Source organism: Rhinopithecus bieti, unplaced genomic scaffold (genome assembly GCF_001698545.2).
Source record: "Rhinopithecus bieti isolate Rb0 unplaced genomic scaffold, ASM169854v2 scaffold_13342, whole genome shotgun sequence".
Classification (NCBI taxonomy): Eukaryota; Metazoa; Chordata; class Mammalia; order Primates; family Cercopithecidae; genus Rhinopithecus; species Rhinopithecus bieti.
The window spans coordinates 1,166,644-1,189,485 of NW_016807690.1; the positions used below are offsets into that span (position 1 = coordinate 1,166,644).

The 22,842-nt window shown below is 42.2% G+C and overlaps 1 long non-coding RNA gene across 2 annotated transcripts in view; it reads left to right on the forward strand.

Moving 5' to 3' along the window:
• The window catches only part of LOC108536492 (uncharacterized), a 28,885-nt gene extending 10,587 nt beyond the window's left edge, over positions 1 to 18,298 (forward strand). The window contains exons 2-5 of one of the 2 annotated variants that reach the window (XR_001887529.1): positions 9,444 to 9,627; positions 16,431 to 16,540; positions 17,510 to 17,759; positions 18,186 to 18,298. This is a non-coding gene — a long non-coding RNA (uncharacterized LOC108536492). The remainder of the gene's footprint in view (positions 1 to 9,443; positions 9,628 to 16,430; positions 16,541 to 17,509; positions 17,760 to 18,185) is intronic. The other variant, XR_001887528.1, reaches the window with a different exon arrangement.
• The last annotated feature ends 4,544 nt before the right edge of the window (positions 18,299 to 22,842 follow it).

A 22,842-nucleotide genomic window follows, 5' to 3' on the forward strand; every position in this document is an offset into this window, starting at 1 on the left:
AAAAAAAAAAAAAAAAAAAAAAAAAAAAAAAAAACTCTTACTTTTATTTCCCTGAAATCTGCCTTACAATTTTTACCTCTTGAAATTTCACATTTTTTGCAGCGTAAATGAATCAGAATCCAGGCTTCTCACCATTTCACCTTCTGCCACCTGAATACTCTCCTATTCGTCTCCCTTTTAGAATGTGGTTTGCAGAAGAAGACAAAGTGATAGTCCAGCTATAGTCCACCCAGTGCAGGGTGCAATGGGGCCATCATCTCCCTTGATCTGCTCTCTATACTTCTCTAACAGAGCCTCTACATGTTTAACTTTCTTGGCAGCTGCATTCCTGAGCAAAGGGAATGCCAAGTCTCACTCTCTTTTTTTTTTTTTCTAACTGACAACTATAAAGCCAGGTCTCTTTCCTCTTCTGTTCATGTAATTGATTGCAGGAATTTATATGTTAAAAATTCTACCTTTTAGCTTTTAGTTAAACATTCCTGTTTTTTGAGAATATTTGAATCCTTACGCTATTGTCTTTCTCTGTAACATACCTCACACAAATTTGTTAAATAACCCTTGTATGATGTTATAGAAATCACTGAAGAAGGTTGGGAGCAGTGGCTCACACATGTAGTCCAGCAGTTTGGGAGGTCAAGGCAGGAGAATCACTTGAAGCCAGGAGCTGCAGACCAGACAGAGCAACGTAGTAAGATCCCATCACTACGAAAAAAAAAATTAACTGTGCATGGTGGCAGGTGTCTGTAGTCACAGCTACTCAAGAGGCTAAGGTAGGCCGGGCGCGGTGGCTCAAGCCTGTAATCCCAGCACTTTGGGAGGCCGAGACGGGTGGATCACGAGGTCAGGAGATCGAGACCATCCTGGCTAATACGGTGAAACCCCGTCTCTACTAAAAAAAAAAAAAAAAAAAAAAAAAACTAGCCGGGCGAGGTGGCTGGTGCCTGTAGTCCCAGCTACTCAGGAGGCTGAGGCAGGAGAATGGCGTAAACCCGGGAGGCGGAGCTTGCAGTGAGCTGAGATCTGGCCACTGCACTCCAGCCCGGGTGACAGAGTGAGACTCCATCTCAAAAAAAAAAAAAAAAAAAAAGAGGCTAGGGTGGTATGATGGTTTGAGCTCAGGAGTTCAAGGCTGCAGTGAGGTATATGACTGTGCCACTGTACTCCAGGCTCTGTGACAGAGCAAGACTCCATCTCTTAAAGAAAAAACAGGCCGAGGCGGGTGGATCACGAGGTCAGGAGCTCGAGACCATCCTGGCCAACATGGTGAAACCCCGTCTCTACTAAAAAATACAAAAATTAGCTGGATGTGGTGGCACGTGCCTATAATCCCAGCTACTCAGGAGGTTGAGGCAGAAGAATCGCTTGAACCAGGGAGGCGGAGGTTGCAGTGAGCCGAGATTGCGCCACTGCACTCCAGCCTGGCGACAGAGCAAGACTCCATCAAAAAAAGAAAAAGAAAAAAGAAAAAAAAAAGACAGAAAAGAAAAGAAATCACTGAAGAATAAGCAGGGCATCAGAGAAATACACAAATGGCATATTCCAAGTTGACTGTAACTGTGAAGCCACATGCGGTACCCAAGTACAACACTATTTCTTCAGGTTTTTTTGTGTGTTTAAATATAGCTATCATGACAGGCTATTAAATGCCTTTCTGAAATGAAGATACTTTATATAGCTATGGCATTCTTCCGATTTACTGCCTGGGAACAATTTTAAAATGGGGAAATGGGGTTAGTTCCACATGGCCAGTTCTCAGTGAACCCATAAAGATTTTTAATGATCATCTCTCTATAAATATTAACTTACAGATCTCCTGAAGGCAAATAACTAGGGCATCCAATGCCAAAAATATAATGCCAAAGTCAGAAAAAAAATATATATATATATATTGGAAGCAGAAGGAACCAATATTCTTCCAACAACTTGCTGTTTAAATCTCTGTTGATAGAGAGTAATACACAGAACTGTGTTTGGGGGAGAGAAGATGGGCAGATTGTGTAAGTCAAAGGCTTTTGAAGGTCTTTGGAAGAGAGAGTCAGTGGAGTCTTTGTGAATGATGCAGGCAACCTCCAGGAGGGCCTGAGACCTGCTGGGACTTGCACCAGCTCTGTCCTTCCCAAAGCACCAAACTCTTCCTCCCTCTCACTTGTCACCATTCTGCCTGCAGCAGTTGGAGTCAACTCTAGCCTTTTTAATAAGACAGTTTGGAAGAGAGACAAGCCTTTTCAGTCTGAGAGACAAAAATAAAAATGTCAGTGATCAGAATTTCCACATATGGTCTCAAATGATAGATGAAATTTAAAGCTGGCAATTGTCCTGAGCTGGAAAGACGTAAGCAACAAAGGCTGGAAGGAGGTTTAGGGTTTTGGTTGCCTTTCTCCCCCCCGCCGCTAAGTGATAATGGACTGTCCCCAAACACAGCAAGTTCTTTCCTTTTTAAGGGCAGTGAAGGTTGCCAGGCCTTGTCCATTTGCAACCGACCTGCTCAGAAACATTTTGCTGCCCTTCCCCCACCTCTGTGAATAGGTTTTCCCAAAATTCCAGGAGGGAGTCCTCTACAGACTGCCCATCTGTTCTTAGGCATGCAGGGAATCTGGGTAACGATTACATTTGGGAATCACCTGTTGGAGCTCCGGAAGAGAGACCAAACTTCTGCACCAAGCCCTTGGTAATTTCTTTTTCTCCAAGACAGTTTTGCTTTTGGGTGCAGTTAGAGATTAGGAGGAAAGATTAGAAGGGGGAAGGAGAGATACATATCTCAGCTGAGACGGGTCAAAGTCTAAGAAAGGTTGGCTTTTGCCCTGACACAAGCAAGTGAACACATTTTCAAGGCCAAAGTTGATGAGAGTGGTTGATCAGCACTCTAGAGCTCTTAACGTGAATCCAGGAGCCCCGGGCTCAGCTGGGATTGTACCACAAACTTTTCCAGCCTCAATTTATTCACCCAAAAAAATGAGAAGGGACAAAATCATCTTTAAAAAATAAGTTCTTGTTGGACAATTCCATTCCAACATCTTGTAGGAAGAATTCTGAGACTAAACTATAGCCTTGGCCAGTGGTTCTCAAACTAGAACGTGAATCAGAAACATCTGGAAATCTTATTAAGAGTCAGATTTGGGGTCCCACCACCAGTTTCTGATTTATTGGTTGGTGGTGGGGCCTGAGAATTTGCATTTCTGACAGGTTCTTAGGTGATACTGGTGCTGCTGGTTCAGGTACCCATACTTTAAGAATCTCTGGTCTAGACCACAAAACATTCAGATGAACACCCAGCAGGTTAATGATCATGCTTAGTAAAAACAGGTTGAGTATCCCAAATATGTGAAATCAGAAATACTCCAAAATTGGAAACTTTCTGAGTGTGAGCATGTTGCCACCTGTGGAAAATTCCACACCTGACCTCATGTGACCAATGGCAGCCAAAATGCAGGCACACAGCAAACCATCGATTCAGTTTCCCTAAGGGAAACAAGGCCCTCCCAGCCCCTTCAGCTGCGGTCTTTTTCACCCACAACCAAATTCTCACAAAGGGTAACAAGATAAAAACTTTGCTTCATGCCCAAAATTATTTAAAATATCATATAAAATCACCTTAAGGCTATGTGTATAAAGTGTATATGAAGCACAATGAATTTCATGTTTAGATGGGTTCCATTCCCAAGATATCTCACTATACACACACACACACACACACACACACACACATATATATATGTGTGTAAACAGTCCAAAATCTGAAAACATCACAAATCTGAAACACTTTTGGTCTCCAGCATTTCAAATGAGGGATACGCAACCTGTAATTATCTACAGGCCTGACTAAAGAACCTGTTTAGCGAAAGATGACTTCAGGGACTGAGCCCAGACTCACACATGCTCAAGGCCATGAGGGTGAGGGACTTGGGAAGAAGAGCATTCAGGAGTCACAATCTGCACCTTGAAAGATGCCACTGGAATTTAAGAAAATCCAGCAGCTAGTAGGAGCAGTTGATAATGTTTATAACCTATCTCTGGCCTTACAAAAGACCTGTTAAAGGGCTTCCACAGCCGTGATCTCAGATTCTTAAAACAAGCCTGCAACATAGAGCACAAGGATAATTGTCCTGCTTGGGAGTTGGATTGGGAATCACCTGCCTTTGTTGACCCAGCAAAGACCCTAGTGAGGAGTTGTTTTGCCAGCAAGGCAGATGAGTATACGTACAGCCATGTAGAGTCCCTTTCCAGAGGCCTTGTATAAGCAGTAAATTGATGAGATTCAAGATGCAGTCTATTTCCCTTTTTAACTTCGCTCTGACCATGACCTCATTAATATTGTAGCATAAGTTGCTGAACTAACTGGGTCACAAAAAGTGTTAACAAGTTGAGAAGGGGCCACAAGGCTCTTAGATCCTTGAGTCAGGGTTAGCAACTAAATTCACCAACAGAATTACTATACAGCCGGGAAGCACAAACCTTTCGAGAATTTGTGCTTTCTAACCACTCTGCCTCCTGATTTCAATAGCATAGAGTCCAAGTTACTACTCTAGAAGGAAAAACAAATCCAAACTCAAAATAGGGGAAAAAGAGCAAATTCTGGTTTACTGAGAAAGATCTTAAGGTCATTTAACAAGTATTTGCTGAGCAACCATCATGCACTAGGCAGTGGAGATATGTTGACAAATAAGACAGGCATGACCGCTGCTTGGATAGAGCTTACAGTCGAGGAAAGGAGACATAATTTAAACACATCAGCCTCCAAATCTATAATTACAGTTGTGTTGAGTGTCATGGCTGAGAACAAGGAAAGCAGTAGTAATAGACACCATGCTATAGTTTCCAAAGCCAATCTACCTCTGGGATACAGAAGTAGAAATCAAGGTTTTAACCTTTATCTTCCGTAACATATCATACGGGCCTTCCCTCATTGCAGAATCATATGCAAGGAGCAACATTTTGTGCCTCAGTGTGGGAGGGCTCGTGTCCCTATTGAAAATGGAAACTTGGTGATCCAACATTTGCCTTCTATCTTAGGAAGATCTACATCAAACTCTGCGTTCCATGGTCATCCAAGGAGAATTTGCAGTGAGGTCAGGAAGGGCCATGGAGAAGTTGAAATAGTTGGGAAAAGAGGGGAAAGAAACTTAAGACAGCTCAAGAAGTTGAGCCCACTGACGTGCCCCTTCCAACTACGTGCCTCTTATTAGAAGATAGTGACTGACTGGAGTGCCCTGGTCTGTGACGATAGGAGATTTCAGGGGTTAAAACAACAATGCACACACACTTCTAAAGTGTGGTTCTCTTTCTAGGGGACCTTAATTCAATTGGAGGGAAATGCTAAATCTTGAAAAGGTAGATGTCTTTAGTATGGAGAGTTCCACCCATATTTAAAAACATGACATAAGATTGAGCTCTTAGGTAGGAAGGACACTGAGGAGGCTTACCTGGCTAATTGATCACCTCCATGCCAGGCCACCCTGACATTCCAGGCAAGGAGATGACACCACCTGCCACCCAGTGCACTGGGAGAATTTCCAGGGGAGCAGGGGTTCTGGGAAGGTCTCCACTCCAACTTAGGTACTCTGAATGCCATAAAGAGAATCACAGGCTTATTCTTTTGGTTCAGGGTTTTGTCTAAAGTTAAAATGCAAGGGTTACCAGAGGGGTGGCAGTTATGACTGTGTCTTAAAACAATACGAGGAAGTACCTTATTAGATCTTTCTCAATCAGAGCTAGTGGAGAGCAAAAGAGAAAGACCACAGACCTAGTAAAGTGTAATGTGGGATAGAAAAGAAAGAAAAAGCCTTGGTAGGCTGCACGGAGGAGCAGAATTCCTGGGTGATGTGCTGTGGCGTGCTGTTGTAGAGAGGCAGCGGTGTGCTGTTTTAAAGCATTTGCTGATTTTAATGGTATGAATACTCCCACCGTGGAAATTTCAAGCTGCCAATTTGATGTCAACTGGCCCACAGAATTCCTAGAAATGAGCAATTGGCTCATGTATGCTGCTGGGGAAATGCTGGCTCCTGCACACTACAGAGGGCTCCACGAGTGGGCAGAGAGACACTGAAAGGAGGTGGTAGGAAGTCCCCACATGCAGGCCTGGCCCTCAGTGCTGGTCTGAGGTTCTCACAGACTGTGTGAAAATTCTCCAGTGTGGAGGGCAGGTGTACTGGGGCCTGGGTGGCCCAGGTAAACATGGGTGGGACTGAAACTACAGACAAGGGAGAAGTTTGGTGGGCCCCTAATTAGAATGAATCTCCCATCTGCCTTTTGAAACCATCACGTAGAAAGGCAATCCCTGCAACAATAGCATTAAAGAAATTATTAAATGATGACTGCTCACATCCCCAAAGTATGCATCTTAGCATGGGGACACCCATTGGAAGACAATACCCTGGAATCATAGAGGAGAAAGTGACAATGAGCAGAAGGGAGGGTGAGGCCAGCTGTTCCCCTTTGTGGGGGAGGCAGGGACAGGCAGAGTTATTAAAAGCTCCATGACATACTTTGGCTTTGGTGGTGAGGTTATGTCTCAGCCTGCGGGATCACTCCCTTCAGAGCACATCGGGAAGACATCAGTGCTGGCCTGGTTGAGTTATTCACGTCCATGGGGCCTAATCCTGCTCCATGTGTTCTCTTTGATAAGGCCCTGCCTTCTGTCTCCAAGCTTGCCTTTTCAGTTCCAGTTCCAGACAGGGCAAAAGGAATGATTCCCCAGCATCTAGGCAGAATCATGAAGGGGGTCAACGCTTTGTGCTTGCTCTCCCTTCTCCCTTTCAGTAGACTTCTCCAGGCAACCTGAGGCCGGTATCCTTAAAGCAGGTCCCAGGGCTCCCATCTCCAGACCCCAGCTGTGCCACAGGACCTCTGCTCTTCCACCCAATGCTTCTGTGTTGTTTCTTATAGCCCCGTAATTCTTTCTTTCCTAATTTCTCTGATGAATTAAATTCCTGTGAACTATTTCACATGAAGGAGTTAATGACTGCTTTTGACTTAAGCGTCACTCTTTGCCAGTATTTGTAGTTTTACAAGGCTTTGACACTGAAGGACCACTCTGGTATGGGATAACTTCTGCTTTCACAGTAGATAAATAGCAAGATGATCTGGGCAAGGTTTTTGGTGCCCTCTGAAGTCATCCCCTGTGAGTGAACATCTAATCCACTCATGTCAGTCCAACTCAGATGTGCCTGGACAGCCCCTCATGTGGAACAGCATCTGTCACTCACCAGATGGATACATCATGCATAGGCTATGCTAGCTCCTTTAATGGGATGAAGTGAGACCCCTAAAATGGCCCCAGCTCTTCTATTCAGTCCAAAGACCAAGAAGAGACAGAGAGAAAGAGAGAGGAAATTAAAATGTGTGACTGATACTCCCAATGTTTAGTGTTCCTATCTTTATGTCAGTGTGTAACCAGTGCTTAGCTCCCACTTACAAGTGAGAACATGCAGTATTTGGTTTTCTGTTCCTGCATTAATTCACTTAGGATTATGGCCTCCAGCTGCATCCACAGTGCTACAAAAGACACAATTTCATCCTTTTGTGTGACTGCATAGCATTTCATGGTGTATATGTACCACATTTTCTTTACCCAATCCATTGTTGATGGGCACCTGGGTTGATTCCATGTCTTTGTCATTGTGAATAGTGCTTTATTACATACAAGTACGTGGGTATTTTTGGTAGAATGATTTGCTTTCCTTTGGGTATATTCCCAGTAATGGGATTGCTGGGTTAAATGGTAGTCCTAATTTTAGTTCTTTGAGAAATCTCCAAACTGCTTTCCACAGGGGCTGAACTAATTTGTACTCCCACCAAAAGTGTATAAGCATTCTATTTGTACTGCAGCCTTGCCAACATTCGTTACTTTTTGACTTTTTAATAAGAGCCATTCTGACTGATGCTATCTCATCATGGTTTTGATTGGCATTTCTCTGAGAGTGATGTTAAGCATTTTTTCACATGTTTTTGGGCTGCTTGTATGTTTTCTTTTGAGAAGAGAGAGGGAGGAGGACAAGGGTTGAAAAATGATCTATTGGGTACTATGTTCACTATTTGGGTGACAGGTTCAATAGAAGTCCAACCTCAACATCACATAGTGTAACAAGTAACAAACTTGCACATGTGTCCCCTGAATCTAAAATTTTCTTAAAAATTTAAATTTAAAAAATTAAAGTGAATTTTACAATTTTTAAAAAAGAGACAATCTCAAGCCATCATTCAGACCAGAGTGCAGTGATTTTACAATTTTTTAAAGAATTTTTTTCTGCTAGCCTTATTTTTGCTGGTAAGAGTGACGATCATATTCATTACATGAAAAGTTCTGTCATACTCTTGCTATTTAAAAATAAATAATGCTACAGATATAAAAGAAAAATTTGTGACTGGTGAATCCTTTCCTGAGAGCAGCACACTGCGCAGAGTGGAAAGCAGGGTTTGTCCAGGCCATGAACAACCCAGGCAGCTCTGACTTGTGACTCGTCTTTGTCAGAGATTCTCCAACATGTTTTGGGGCTGCGACACACCCATGAAACTGCAATTTTCTCAGGATGTACATACCCCCTCTTAATCAACACAGGACGCCAGCCACACTCGCAGACCTATCAACTCCTCTCTCCTCTCCCTGAACCCTATTCAAGACAGAACTTCTTGGGCAGGGCTGAGTAGGGTATGATGCTCCAGATGCAGTGAGTGATAATAATTGCAGTAGCTATCATTTGTCACGTGCTTACTCTGCCCAGCTGCTATGCTCAGGCTTTATACAAATATATGTGATCGCATTTAATCCCTGCAACCTCCCATTCAGTTTCACATTATTATTATTTTCAGTTTACAGATGAGGAAACGGAGACTCAAGCTAAATAATTTGCCCAAGGGCACACAGCTCATAAGTCACACAGTGAGGACAGAATATACCATGAATCCAAAAAAAGCTGGTTTCCCTCCATACTCCATGCCCTGGAAGCTAGTTCCACTTCTCCATCTCAACTGAGCTGGGGCATCACCTGTGCTTCCAGGGGCTGGGTCCACGTGGCCATTGTGATCTGTAGCAAGATACACAGTAGAATCAAATGAGTCTGAAATCCAGAAGATAAATGAAGACCACCAGATGATTTTTCCAGGCTTTACCATAATACTCCAGATGTTTCCATATCTGGAGGTAAATGCATTTGAAACATCTGGCTCCCTTCTTACCTAAAAATTTCATTTGCAAAAGGCATAGGAAGACCATCAACACAGATGTGATGAAGCAAACTAAATCCTGCCTGAAGGACTCAGAAGAGCTCTGAAGTCCTTTTGGGTGCAATTATTCCGGGCACCAGCTGTACTCTCGATCACACATTTGGCATCTTCATGCAGGTGCGCCAGCGGGCAATAGGAGAAACAGGGGTCCTTCCTTCCTATTTTAATGTAAGTCTTTACCTGCTTCCTGACTTCTTATGAACTGTGCCTAATTTCTACTCAAGGTCTGAGTGCTCACCTAGCAGGAACAGAGATGAGATGGTTCCTACAACCATAACAAGAGAAGCAGCCTCTGGAGAGAACTGGGCTTTCTTTTCACTCTTTCCCATGCCCACCAACTGACTTCAACCTTCAGCAAAGTCTTGGAATGAAAAGCTAAAACTTTAAAAGGCAGTGGCTCTCAGAAAGGTGAGAACAAAAAATGGTATTCAGATTCCACCTGGTTCATTTAATAAATGCCCATGTAGAACTTGACATTCAACATATTGCACTGGCTCTGGGTGAGTGCTAAAACATTCTGGGCACAGTCCTTGTCTTTGAGGAGCTTATCACCCTATAGGAAAGATTTTAAAAAATGAATAATGTGATATAAACATTGGTAGTACCAAGTAACTAAAATTCTACAAGGCACATGCAAGAGTAAGGAAAATGTGTTAAGATTTCCATGAGTTCTAAGGTAGGAGGGATTTCATGAAACAGCAGGGCCAAAGTAGGACCAGAGATAAAGGGGATTGCTGGGGTAGAGAATAGGAACAAAGAGAAGACCATAGGCGAAAGCAGTCTTTAGCCAAGCTCATTTCCTTGTGCCAGCCATGCTGTTTCCTTTGTCTTTTGGCATACACCACACCTCTCCTAAATGGTCCTTCCTTTCTTCTCATCTTCCTCCTTTCCTCTTTCTCTTACTATCCTTTTATCATTCGAGTTACTGAAATCTTTTCCATCCTGTCTTACTTTAGCTCAAGTCCAGACTTGTTCTTCAAGCCTTTCCCAACAATTCCAGAGTAAGCTAAATTTTCCACTCACTTCTTTCTTACAATAAGTACCACGCCTTGGGAAAATTAATATGCTGCCTTCTATTGTTTGCTAATGATTTTGTTCTATGTCCCTAATGATACTTCAAGCTTCTTAAGGGCAGGGTTGTGTATAGCATTTCTTGTGTACCCAGCATATTGCCAGATGTGTAACAGAGGCTCAGAGAATGTTGTTAGAATGCCTCACCATTCAGAGTCATTAGTTGACTGGCCTCAATTGAAGTTCTGCAGAAGCAAAAGTTCAGATATTTAATGACCTAGGGAATGCCTTTGTGCTCTTCCAAAATTTATCCTGTTTTGTTAAAGCAACTGCCTTTTACTTTTCATTAAAAACTTCCTGTTCTTGGAAATACTGCTTTTCCTCTCATCTCTATACTTAATGTCTTTGGATCCCCTTGCCCATTATTTAAGTCATTGGGACACCTTCAAACTTCTGCATTGTGGTCGGACATGGTGGCTCACACCTGTAATTCTAGCACTTTGGGAGGCTGAGGCGGGAGGGATCATCTGAGGTCAAGAGTTTGAGACCAGCCTGGCCAACATGGTGAAACATCACCTCCACTAAAAATACAAAACTTAGCAGGGTGTGGTGGTGGGCACTTGTAATCCCAGCTACTCGGGAGGCTGAGGCAGGAGAATCACTTGAACGCAGGAGGCAGAGATTGCAGTGAACCAAGATGGTGTCATTATACTCCAGCCTGGGTGACAGAGTGAAAACAACTCCCTCTCAGAAAAACAAAAGCAAAAACAAACAAAAACTTCTGCATTGCTTCAGTGAGTGTTTAATAGTTTCCAACAATTGATTTCATATGTCTTGGCCTCAGATTCCACATTGGTTAAGATCCTGAGCATAATTATGGCTCTGTCCTTAGATTCTATAGGATGGGAAGACTACTTCATGCAAGAGAAACCACATTGATTTAGAATATGCAAAAAATAAATAAATAAAACAAAGAAATACATAAAGCAGAAGAAATTATAAGAATGTGAGGGGAAGCCTGGTGAGGTAGCTCAAATCTGTAATTCCAGTGCTTTGGGAGGGCAAGGTGGGAGGCTGGCTAGAGGCCAGGAGTTCAAAACCAGCCTGAGCAGTATACTGAAACCCTATCTCTACAATAATAATAGTAATAATAATTAGGCATGGTGGTGTACCTGTGGTCCTAACTACTGGGGAGGCCGAGGTGGGAGGCAGTAGAGCCTAGGAACTCAAAGCTGCAGTGAGCTATAATTGTGCCACTGCACTCCAGTCTGGGTGACAGAGTGAGGCCCTGTCTCTGAAAAAGGAAAAAAGAATACAGAGGTGTCCCGTAGAACTTAGGGACAAGAATGTAACCTAAACCAAGGAGACATTTCAGCGAGTCATCCACTATACCTCACTCTGTCTCCACCCCCCTTTACTCCTCTTCTCCTTTCTTCTCTTCTGCCCGCTTCTCTTGCTGAACCCCTCTACTTTGGCCCAAATGACCACTGTATGATTTCTGACTCAAGATCTGAAGATGAGATAACCAGAAAACAATTGTCCTAGAGTGGGCAGAGCCTGGGCTTGGATGGGTAGAGTGCGTCTGTGTGCACACTTCTAGTGGCTCTGGGGTTAGACTTGGAGATACCGATTTCCTCACAGAGACCCTTGAAAGCAGAACTGGCATCTCCATTCTACTCCGTGCCATTCCTTTTCATCACTGCATTATCAAATGTTCCTGACCAAATATTCATCTGCAGTACAGGAAATGGACTGGAATAATTGAACCCAATGAGAAAAATGTAAAATCTGACATCTTAGTCCAAAAGAAAAGAAGGGCACAAGAGAAAAGATTGAAGGAAATTTAGCTAAAGGATCTCATGGAGAAAAGAGCATGTGGGTTTCCTAGATTGTAATAAGAATGTGAATCTCCTGTGAATGTGGTTGCCAAGAAGATGAAGGCAAATGTATACTAATTCATAGGAATTTACTGTTGAGAGCAACGAAGGTAAAACCCCACTCTATTCTGATGACTTTTCAGTATTGCTTTTAGTATGTAGAGAAGCAGGCAGTCTGGAATGTATTCAGCGAGTAACCAGGATGTCAAAGAACTTGAAACCAGGCTACACAAGGTTTTGATAGCAGAGCAGGAAAGATCTAACCTGGAGAAGGGAAGCTGTCAATGGTGCTGGGTCTTGGTCTTCAGACTTCTATCATGTGGAAGCTACAGTCAGAGCACCCAAGGATCCCAGTGAAGACTTGGCAACCTAACAAGTTCACCTTAATGTAAGCACACTTTTTAGGACTGGCCAACTCATGTAGAGAATGGCCAATCATTTGTTAAAACTCTAAGTGGGTGCGTAGAAGTCAGGGGTGGTATCCAAGAGAGAGAAGGATTTGAAACAGACTGTGCTAGATGATTTCTAACAACTTTTGTGGTTATGAAATTCAAGCAGGAAGGGAATCATTATTCCCATTTTATAGCTGAGGAAATCAAAGCCCAGAGTAATTAGGTGACTGTTTCAAGGCATGCAGATGGTCAAGATGATGAACTGAAGAGTGACTCATGATGCCAAGTGGGGTGCTCTGTACACCCCACCTTGTGGCTGCTATTGTTAATCTTCCCTATGAATAGTGCCTCCTCACTCAATTCCAGAATAGTCTCTCATTGCCTAACACATTCACAGAGGAGAATCAGTGACTTTCATTGGGAGTCAGAGACCTAGATTCCCATTCCATAGCCAACACTTCTCACACCCCATCCTATCTTTGAAGGACACAATAAAAGAAAATCAATCTCACCCACAACCTGCAGCTGAGAAAATCTCCAACATTAACTCATGTTACTGGCTCACTGCACCAGATTGTGCAGGAGGGATTCAGTGTGAGTTTTCTGTCAGATTAAGAGAGAGGCAGAGGTGAAAAGAGAAAGATGTGACAAAGACCTTAAAAAAGTGTCATGCTCATGGATAGGAAGAATCAATATTGTGAAAATGACTATACTGTTCAAAGTAATTTATAGATTCAATGTTATCCCCATCAAGCTACCATTGACTTTCTTCACAGAATTAGAAAAAACTACTTTAAATTTCATATGGAACCGAAAAACAGCCTGCATTGCCAAGACAATCTTAAGCAAAAAGAACAAAGCTGGAGGCATCACATTACCTGACTTCAAACCGTACTACAAGGCTACAGTAACCAAAACAGCATGGTACTGGCACCAAAACAGATACATAGATCAATGGAACAGAACAGAGGCCTCAGAAATAATACCACACATCTACAACTATCTCATCTTTGACAAACGTGACAAAAACAAGCAACGGGGAAAGGATTCCCTATTTAATAAATGGTGTTGGGAAAACTGGCTAGCCATATGCAGAAAGCACCCCTTCCTTACAGCTTATACAAAAATTAACTCAAGATGGATTAAAGACTTAAACATAAGACTTAAAATCATAAAAACCCTAGAAGAAAACCTAGGCAATACCATTCAGGACATAGGCATGGGCAAGGACTTCATGACTAAAACACCAAAAGCAATGGCAACAAAAGCCAAAATTAACAAATAAGATCTAATTAAACTAAAGAGCTTCTGCACAGCAAGAGAAACTATCATCAGAATGAACAGGCAATCTACAGAACGGGAGAAAAGTTTTGCAATCTATCCATCTGGCAAAGGTCCAATATCCAGAATCTACAAGGAACTTAAACAAATGTACCCCATCAAAAGTGGGCTAAGGATATGAACAGACACTTCTCAAAAGAAGACATTTATGTGGCCAACAGACAGATGAAAAAAAGCTCATCATCACTAGTCACTAGAGAAATGCAAATCAAAACTGCAATGAGAACAATGAGATACCATCTCATGCCATTAGCCGTCCCTCTCCTTCATCACTCATTCCTCCCAGCCCTTGGCAACCACCAGTCTATTCTGTATTTCTATGAACTTACCTATTCTAGACGTTTTTTATAAGTGGAACCTTACAATATATGTTCTTTTGTGACAAACTTCTTTCACTTAGAATAATGTTTTCAGATTCATTTTAATGATGATCATTAAAAAGTTAGGAAACAGATGCTGGAGAGGATGTGGAGAAATAGGAATGCTTTTACACTGTTGGTGGGAGGGTAAATTAGTTCAACCATTGTGGAAGACAGTGTGGCGATTCCTCAAGGTTCTACAACCAGAAATGCTATTTGACCCATCAATCCCTTTACAGGGTACATACCCAAATAATTACAAATCATTCCATTATAAAGACACACGCACATGTATGTTTATTGCAGCACTATTCACAATAGCAAAGACTTAGAACCAACCCAAATGTCCATCAATGATAGACTAGATAAAGAAAATGTGGCACATATACACCATGGAATACTATGCAGTCATGGAAATGGATGAGTTCATGTCCTTTGCAGGGACATGGATGAAGCTGGAAACCATCATTATCAGCAAACTAACACAGGAACAGAAAACCAAACACCGCATATTTTCATTCACAAATGGGAGTTGAACAATGAGAACGCATGGACACAGGGAGGGGAACATTACATACCAGGGCCTGTTCGGTGATGGGGGGTTAGGGGAAGGATAACATTAGGAGAAATAGCTAATGTAGATGACGGGTTGATGGGTTCAGCAAACCACCGTGGCACGTGCATATCTATGTAATAAACCTGCAGGTTCTGCACATGTATCCCAGAGCTTAAAGTATAATAAAAATAAAAATAAAAAAGTGCTAGTTGTGCCTCCCCTGTCAGAAGGGCCTTCAGAAGCTCATATTAGCAACGGCTCTTGGATGGGCCTCAGTTTCAGAAAACCACATATTTTAAAATCACAATATTGCAGAATGCATCAATTTGGTGAGAAACATATTCATTCGCACTAAAAAAAGAAAGTGTTTTATGATGAATTCATTGTCTGGTTCCCTTAAATTGCCCACTTTTCTTCTCTTGTGTGTGTTTGCCTATGATGGCTATTTAAAAATAGTAGCTTTATTGAGATATAATTCATATACCATAAAATTTACTTTCTTAAAGTATACAATTCAGTGGACTTTAGTATATTCACAGAGTCATACAGCCATCACCACTATCTAATTCTAGAATATTTTCATCACCTCAAAAAGAAACTCTGCACCCATTAGCAGTCTCTCTCCTTCATCACCCATTCCACCCAGCCCTGGGCAACCACCAGTCTACTCTCTATCTCTATGAACTTGCCTATTCTAGACATTTTTTATAAGTGGAACCATACAATGTATGTCCTTTTGTGACAAACTTCTTTGACTTAGAATAATGTTTTCAGCTTCATTTGTGTTGTAATATGTGTTAGTGCTTCATTCTTTTTTAGGATCAAATAATATGCTATTTATGGCTATACTACATTTTGTTTATTCATTCATCAGTTGATGGACATATCAGTTCCCACTTTTTGGCTATAATAAATAATACTGCTCTGAACCTTTATGTACAAGTGTTTGTATGAACATATATTTTCATTTATCTGTATATACCTGGGAGTGTGATGGCCAGGGTGTATGGCAACTCTATGTTTAATATTTTGAGAAACTGCCAAACTGTTTTCCTAACTGGCTACATTATTTTACAATACTTTCAGCAATGTATAGGGGTTCCAATATCTCTACATCCTTGACAACACTTGTTATTTTCTCTATTTTTTGTTGTTATAGCCATCTTTGTGGGTATGAAGTGGTATCTTTTTTTTTTTTTTTTTTCTTTTTTGAGACGGAGTCTCACTCTGTCGCCCAGGCTGGAGTGAAGTGGCCGGATCTCAGTTCACTGCAAGCTCCGCCTCCCGGGTTTACGCCATTCTCCTGCCTCAGCCTCCCGAGTGGCTGGGACTACAGGCGCCCGCCACCTCGCCCGGCTAGTTTTTTGTATTTTTTAGTAGAGACGGGGTTTCACCATGTTAGCCAGGATGGTCTCGATCTCCTGACCTCGTGATCCGCCCGTCTCAGCCTCCCAAAGTGCTGGGATTACAGGCTTGAGCCACCGCGCCTGGCCTGAAGTGGTATCTCTTTGGGCTTTTGATTTACATTTTTCTAATGGCTACTGCTGTTGAGTGTCTTTTCTTGTGATATTGGCCATTGTAGAACTTCTGTAGAGAAATGTCTAATCAAATCCTGTGCCAATATTTTAATCTGGTGACTTGTCTCTTTATTCTCCCCGTGCTTCTGAAATCAAAGTCAGATGATGTAACTCTTTTACGGAACGGATTCCCTGTAACAACACTATTCTCTGATCCAAACATGTTGGAATCATGAAGAGGATGATCACTGGATGAACTGTGACCTTGGTGAGAGATGGGGGAATGAACTGTAGGTGACTTCCTAAGTGACTTTTCAGCCAAAGAGATCATGAGAGATTTATTTGCTTAAGACAAAAATGGATATTTATGGAGAGGAAGCAGAGTAAGTCCAAAGGAAAGGGAACCAAGAACAAAGGGCTCTTGAGTGACGTAGTTGAGGATCCTCTAGGCCCACTAGGGCCCTCTGACATGAACTCAGGGTTGTAGGTTAGCTCCTTAAGTTCCACATTCCTGCACGCAGGATGGAGCCTTGAAAAGGAGTTAGTCCTTTGTCCTGGGCCCTCACCTTGCTGAGGGAGCCACATCATTTACTCTTCAGGGGCCTCAGCTTCCTTATCAATATGATAACATCCAGTGCCAAGGTTCTCTCCATAGGGGTAAGAATATTTTGTCTCTCCAAGCTCTTAAAGCAGCACAGCAGAACAGCCTGAAAGCTCCATCTTTAGAACTCTTGAAGAAAGCTGGAGAAAGCTATCTTCCTGGCATGGCTTATCCTCGGGTAACCTGGAAGGCTCATAAACCCTGCAGGTCAAGTTCTGGACTAGGGAGCTTTGAATGGGCATGTCCTACACCAGGACCCTGGGAAAGCCTGGTCTCTGCTCCAAGACAAATTTCCACACTAAATGGGTTGCATGTTTTAAAGTGTCCAATGTGCAAGCACATTCTGCTTCCTATTACATACTGACCAACACGGAGCATTGGGTGCCAAAATGGAAAGAAGGAAAAAAGTTGGGTGAACCAAAAAATAACTTGATCACAGCAAACTGTCTTGAGATAAAAAGAGTCATCTCCCCAACCAGTGTCCTATGTACAAGTACAGAAAAAAAATCCATGGCATGTGAGTTCTGATCAGGTTTGTACATTCCTCCCAACCCCAATCCTGGTGAACATTAGCTAGGCATGTGTGTTTGAAGTGGGTTTACTGTGGGAAATACTTCCTTGTGGTTTTCCCTGCAGTTAACATATTAGAGAAGTGGATAGAATCCAAGGCTCAGACACATGCATTCCAGGCAGTCAGGCTGAAGAAGGACAGCTTTGGAGCTGAAGAGGTGGAAGAAAGATTGCCTGGAGCCACGAGTAAAGATGTGCATCTATCAAGGCCATGAAAGGCTGTCCCTGCATCTGCTCCTGTAGGGAGCTGGGATGGCATCTACTCAGTTCATGGATCATGTCGAAGGCCAAAAGGAATATGAGGTCAGATTCTCAGGTACGTGTGCCCTTGTGCACTGAGAATAAAAGATTTGGAAACAAATAGGAGGTCATAAATCATCAATGGTATATCAGTAATGGTATATCTAATCAACACCTCCCTTTAAAGATAAAGGCTCTTTTGCCCCAGGATAAACCATTCAGGGAATTTTGCATTTGAACTGCTCCCAGAGAGGACTGGTAAAGCTTTTCTCTTTGGAGGTCATGGGAGTGTGAGTAGCAGCAGGTTGGGGCAGGTTCTTACTGACCAAGGGATTGAAGGAACACAGGGGATGGTGTAGGAGCTCCCAGTCCCAGACTAGCTGTTTAACTTTCTTCCCTATTTCCTAATCTTTAAAATATGAAGGTGAAATTTAATGGTTTCAAAGTTCACTTCCAGTAGTACCATTCTGATTACTTTATGAAATCTACTTTCCTCTCACAGCTGGGTACAGAGAAAGGAAACATGTAAATGGCCATGAGAAGAATTAAAGTTAAATCAAAGGAAGAACTCTCCAACCTTTGGGATCGTGAATGAAAAAGGCAGGACCTTGAGAAAAGCTGTAGGTCTAATTTCCCTAATATTTTAAATAATTAAATCTGCTTAACAAAGGTGGAATATATACATATTTTTAAAAAATTTTTAGAGTCAGCTTCTCACTCTGTCACCCAGGCTGGATGCAGTGTTGCACTAATAGCTCACTGCAGCCTCAATGTCCTGGGCTCAAGTAACCCTCCTGCCTCAGCATTTTGTGTAGCTGGGACTACAGGGGCATACCACCATGCCCAACTAATTATTTCATATGTTTTAAGTTTTCGTAGAGGTCAGAGTCTCTCTATGTTGCCCAGGTTGGTCTCAAACCACTCAGCTCAAGCAATCCTCCCTCCTCAGCCTCCCAAAGTACTGGGATTACAGGCATGAGCCACTGTACTCGGCCATGTAGAATATATGTGAGTAGGCTGGAGGCTGCGTGCCTCAAGTGCAGAGACGTGGCTTTCATCTTTAATTGAGCACTTTCCTCCCTAGCTCAGCCTTCTCCATGGCTTTTTCTGCCTGCAATGATCTCTTCCCTTTCCCTTCAAACCAACCCATATGAACTTCTTAGCACCTTCCTTCCACCACGCTACTTTTTTGCTCTTTTTACAAGAGCATCTGTCCCTTAGAGCATCATGTCTGAATTCCTCTTTCTCACTTCTAACTCCCCAAAACACGCCTCTGCTATTTAAAATATTCCACTCCTGCAAACACTTTTTTTCTTTTTGATAGAACCTGACCAGTCCAGTAAATAGACCTGGAATCCAGGTCCTAGATCATTCCCACTGCCATGCCTTTGTTCATTTTTGCCCAAATTTTGAATGTGCCTCATGTCTAGGAACCCTATCTATCCTTCAAGGTTATGTGGAATTACTACCTCTTCTCTGAAACCTTCAACCTTCTCTGACTCATCCAGCCCTTCCTGAATGTTCTTTTCCATATACACAGTTGAGCCTCAAAGGTTTGGTTTTTGCACTTAATGATAGCTTTTAATCTCATCTCTACAAATAAATTGAAAGCTAGTGTTAGGCACATAGTAGCCCTCAATAAAGACTAGATGGATTTGAATTCACCTGGGCCTTTACTCTTCCATGATGAGTTAGACTTACTAACCCTAGGATAGGTTGTCAGAACAGTTACCTGGCTGACTGGTGGCTCCTTTGTATGTATCGACCTATATAACGCCTGGGGTGTTCGTAATATTTTTGGATACCTCCACCAAGAAAGGATCATTTATCAGTCTTCTGATTGCTTGATAAGAGGATCCTGATACCACGGAATTTCCTTGTATCTGGATCAATGTTTATTACTAGTAGGTCCATGTTAGGAACACAGCCTGAGTATGGCTTTGGTTCAATAGAGTAGATTAAAAGCCATTCTGGACCATAAAAAATAATTGCCAACTGTATGACTAAAAAAAAAAAAAGAAAAAGCTCTGATGGAAAGTATGGGTCTGCTCTGTACCTTAGAGGGAATAAATCTTCCGTCACTCAAGTGGGCAGCGTCAATAATGCAGATTGAAAGAGCACTAGGATGAACATCAGACAATCTGGATTCTGATTAGCTTTCCCACTAGTTTATGAACTTGTGAGGTGATCTAGGAAAAACTACAGCACCCCTCATGGTCTTAGTTTCTGCCCATGTAAATAAGTTTGCATAAGATGGTCACTAATGTCCTACAAGCTCTGACATGGTATGAATCCATGAAAGCAGTTGTTAGAACACTGCTCTCTATTCTTTGACAACATACGTAAAGAAAAGAGCAATGCCATGTTATAGACATGAGGAGGAGGAGCTGGAAACATAGTCTTAGGTCCTGTCCATCTACTCACCCATCCACTTAAGAAATACTAATGAATACCTACTATGTGCCAAGCTTCGTTCTAAGCACTGGGAATACAGTGAGCAGCAACAATAACAATAACACAAGAATCTTTACAACAAAGCCTAGATTCTAGTGGTGAGACACAGACAATGAAGACATCAAGCAATATATACATAATATGTCAACTAAAGATGGATTACCTCACATGGCTACACAGGCCACACACTGCAAATGCCCAGGTGGTACCTTCACATAGACTATGGTGGCCCTAGGTGGTGGTGAGTACTATGAAGAAAAGTAAGCATCTTGGGAGATACAGAGCACAGGGCACATGCTAGAAACGTACAACAGAAAGGAGAATGGTGCGGGGCCCATCACACACATTCAGGAAGTCCATTTGTCACTTGGCCTCAGCTCTCAGTGTGGAGGGCATTTTCAGATGAGGTGCTACACCAGCTTCTACCTTTAGTTTTACCACATAGAATTTTGCTTTTTATTTTGTAAAATGCTACATTCACTTATGCAAGACATAGTTCATGACTTATGCAAGACATAGTTCATGGGTGAGGATGGTGAAGCAGCTTAAAATGAGGGAAGGCTCAATAACAATACATTAATCAATATATGAATATTAGACCCCGAAGGAGAGATGAGTAGAATAGGGCCCTTTCCCCAGGTAGGAAGGGAAGGCATGTACCTCATTGTGTTCAGTGAAAGTGGAAAATAATAAATGCTAAATGACTAGGGCTGCAAGAACATGCTGCAGGAATTGAGGGGAAGAAAATCACTGTGGTCTGAGATGATTAGAAGAATATTCAGAAAACCTGGGGCTTAAGGATCTGCAGGATTTTGCCAAATAGAGTCAAGAAGATGAAAAGATGGGAATAAAACACACAGATGAGAACACTCATGGCAAGTTCAAGGGGCTGGAAGAGGAATAGGCAGTCACACAGCGTGAGAGGACTAGGGAGGTAGATTGGGGATCAAATTCCAATTTTAAAAGCTTAGGTGTTTCTATTAGGCCTGGGAAAGTTCCAGCCACCCCATTTAGAGGTTCAACTTGGGCAAAGGTGGGACACCACCCTCTACTCCCTCATCGTCAGCCCCATTAAGCTCTTCCATTCAAGGGTTTTGCTGTCAGCATCTCTCACAATAACAATATTAACAACAACGCCTCATAATCGTATAGTCCTCTGCACATCACCAAGTGCTATATTTGAAATCTCATAAAGGCAGGGGTCATATGGTACTCCATTCAACTGTTCAAACTTGGCACAGTGCTTGTCACATAAGAGTCACTCAGTAAATTCTTCATTAATAAAAAAATAAGAGATCCATGCATCTTCTCATTTGAACATCAGAATAATCCTCTAAGGCAGTAAAGCCAAATATTCATATCCTAATTTTACAAATAAAAGAAGCAAACACCAGAGTAGGTGTATGATTTGTCTAAGTTTTCTTAAGTACTGTGCTGCAGATTTTGTATTAAGAATTGCACTGAGCTAGGAACCAGACGACTAGGAACCAGTGAAGTAAGAACTTGGTTTTGGCACTTAGCTGGATCTTGAGGAACTTTTCTTTGTTTGTTTTGTTTGCCCATTAAATATGCATGCAACTAAATTTCATTGGTTCCAAGGTACACACACACACACACATATTTATATCATCACATTGTCATGTCACTGAAGTCAGGATGTGTCTTGCAATCAGTGCCATGCATATCTTAATTTGCAGAATTTCTCTTAGAGTCTGAAATGTGGTAACCTCTGCCCTGCCTGCCTACCTGCTAGAATATAAATGTGATCGTGCTTTGTAAACTGGGAAGTGCTGTACAAATAAGTAAGAACTAGTGAAACAGAAGTTGTCGCTGCCTTCCTCAATACCTGGTCGCACAATTCTGACTGCTCTAGAGCAGCCAGCCCCCAAGTAAGTTCTGCTTAGAGTCCCTGAGCAGTCTTGGCTAGAGAGAGGATTAAATGGCATTAACCTGACAAGCAAATGTTGGCATTTCTGAAACACCTGGTACAAATCTTTGCTATTGATTAAAGGAATTAGTGGTCTGCGAATCTATGAATAGACAAAAAGAAAGGAAATGCAATCCTTTTCCACAAGCCCAGACACAGATCAGACATGCACTGATTTCTTTTTTCCCTGTTTGCACATCCCTGTGGTTCCATGGGGCTGAATTCCCGGAAGGAGCTCCTTTGACACAGAGATCCTGCTCTAGCAGGCGAATCCCTCCCCAGTAGAACTTCTCTCCCAAGCACTCCACATCCTCCTTTGACCACAGCAGCCAGTGCCAGGGAGACAGCGTGCGAGGGACTGATAACAGGGCTAGTAATCTCTGCCCTGAGTCTGTTGGGGCATATTGCAATCTAGAGCCACTAAATTGCCTAGATTATCTGCATCTGGCCTCCACCACCCACACTTGTAAAAAACAAACAAACAAAAATGTCAGTATTTGGGGAAGAGATGGGGGAGGATAAAATGGTCAACAGGGATAAGACTGGGATAAGGCAAATTAGGTAACTGGGGAGCAAAATTTAAGGAGGAACACGTTTTCACTGTAAAAAGCACATAAGTTGCTTTCTAATATTCCTGGTTTGTCACTCGTTCCTACTAGGTGTTGGACAAATTATTGAATAATCTTGGGCTCTAACACTTCCAAGCACATAAAATAAAGTAGTTAATCAGTTTCACACTGAATTATAAAAGTTTTTGCAGCACTTAATTATAAATCTT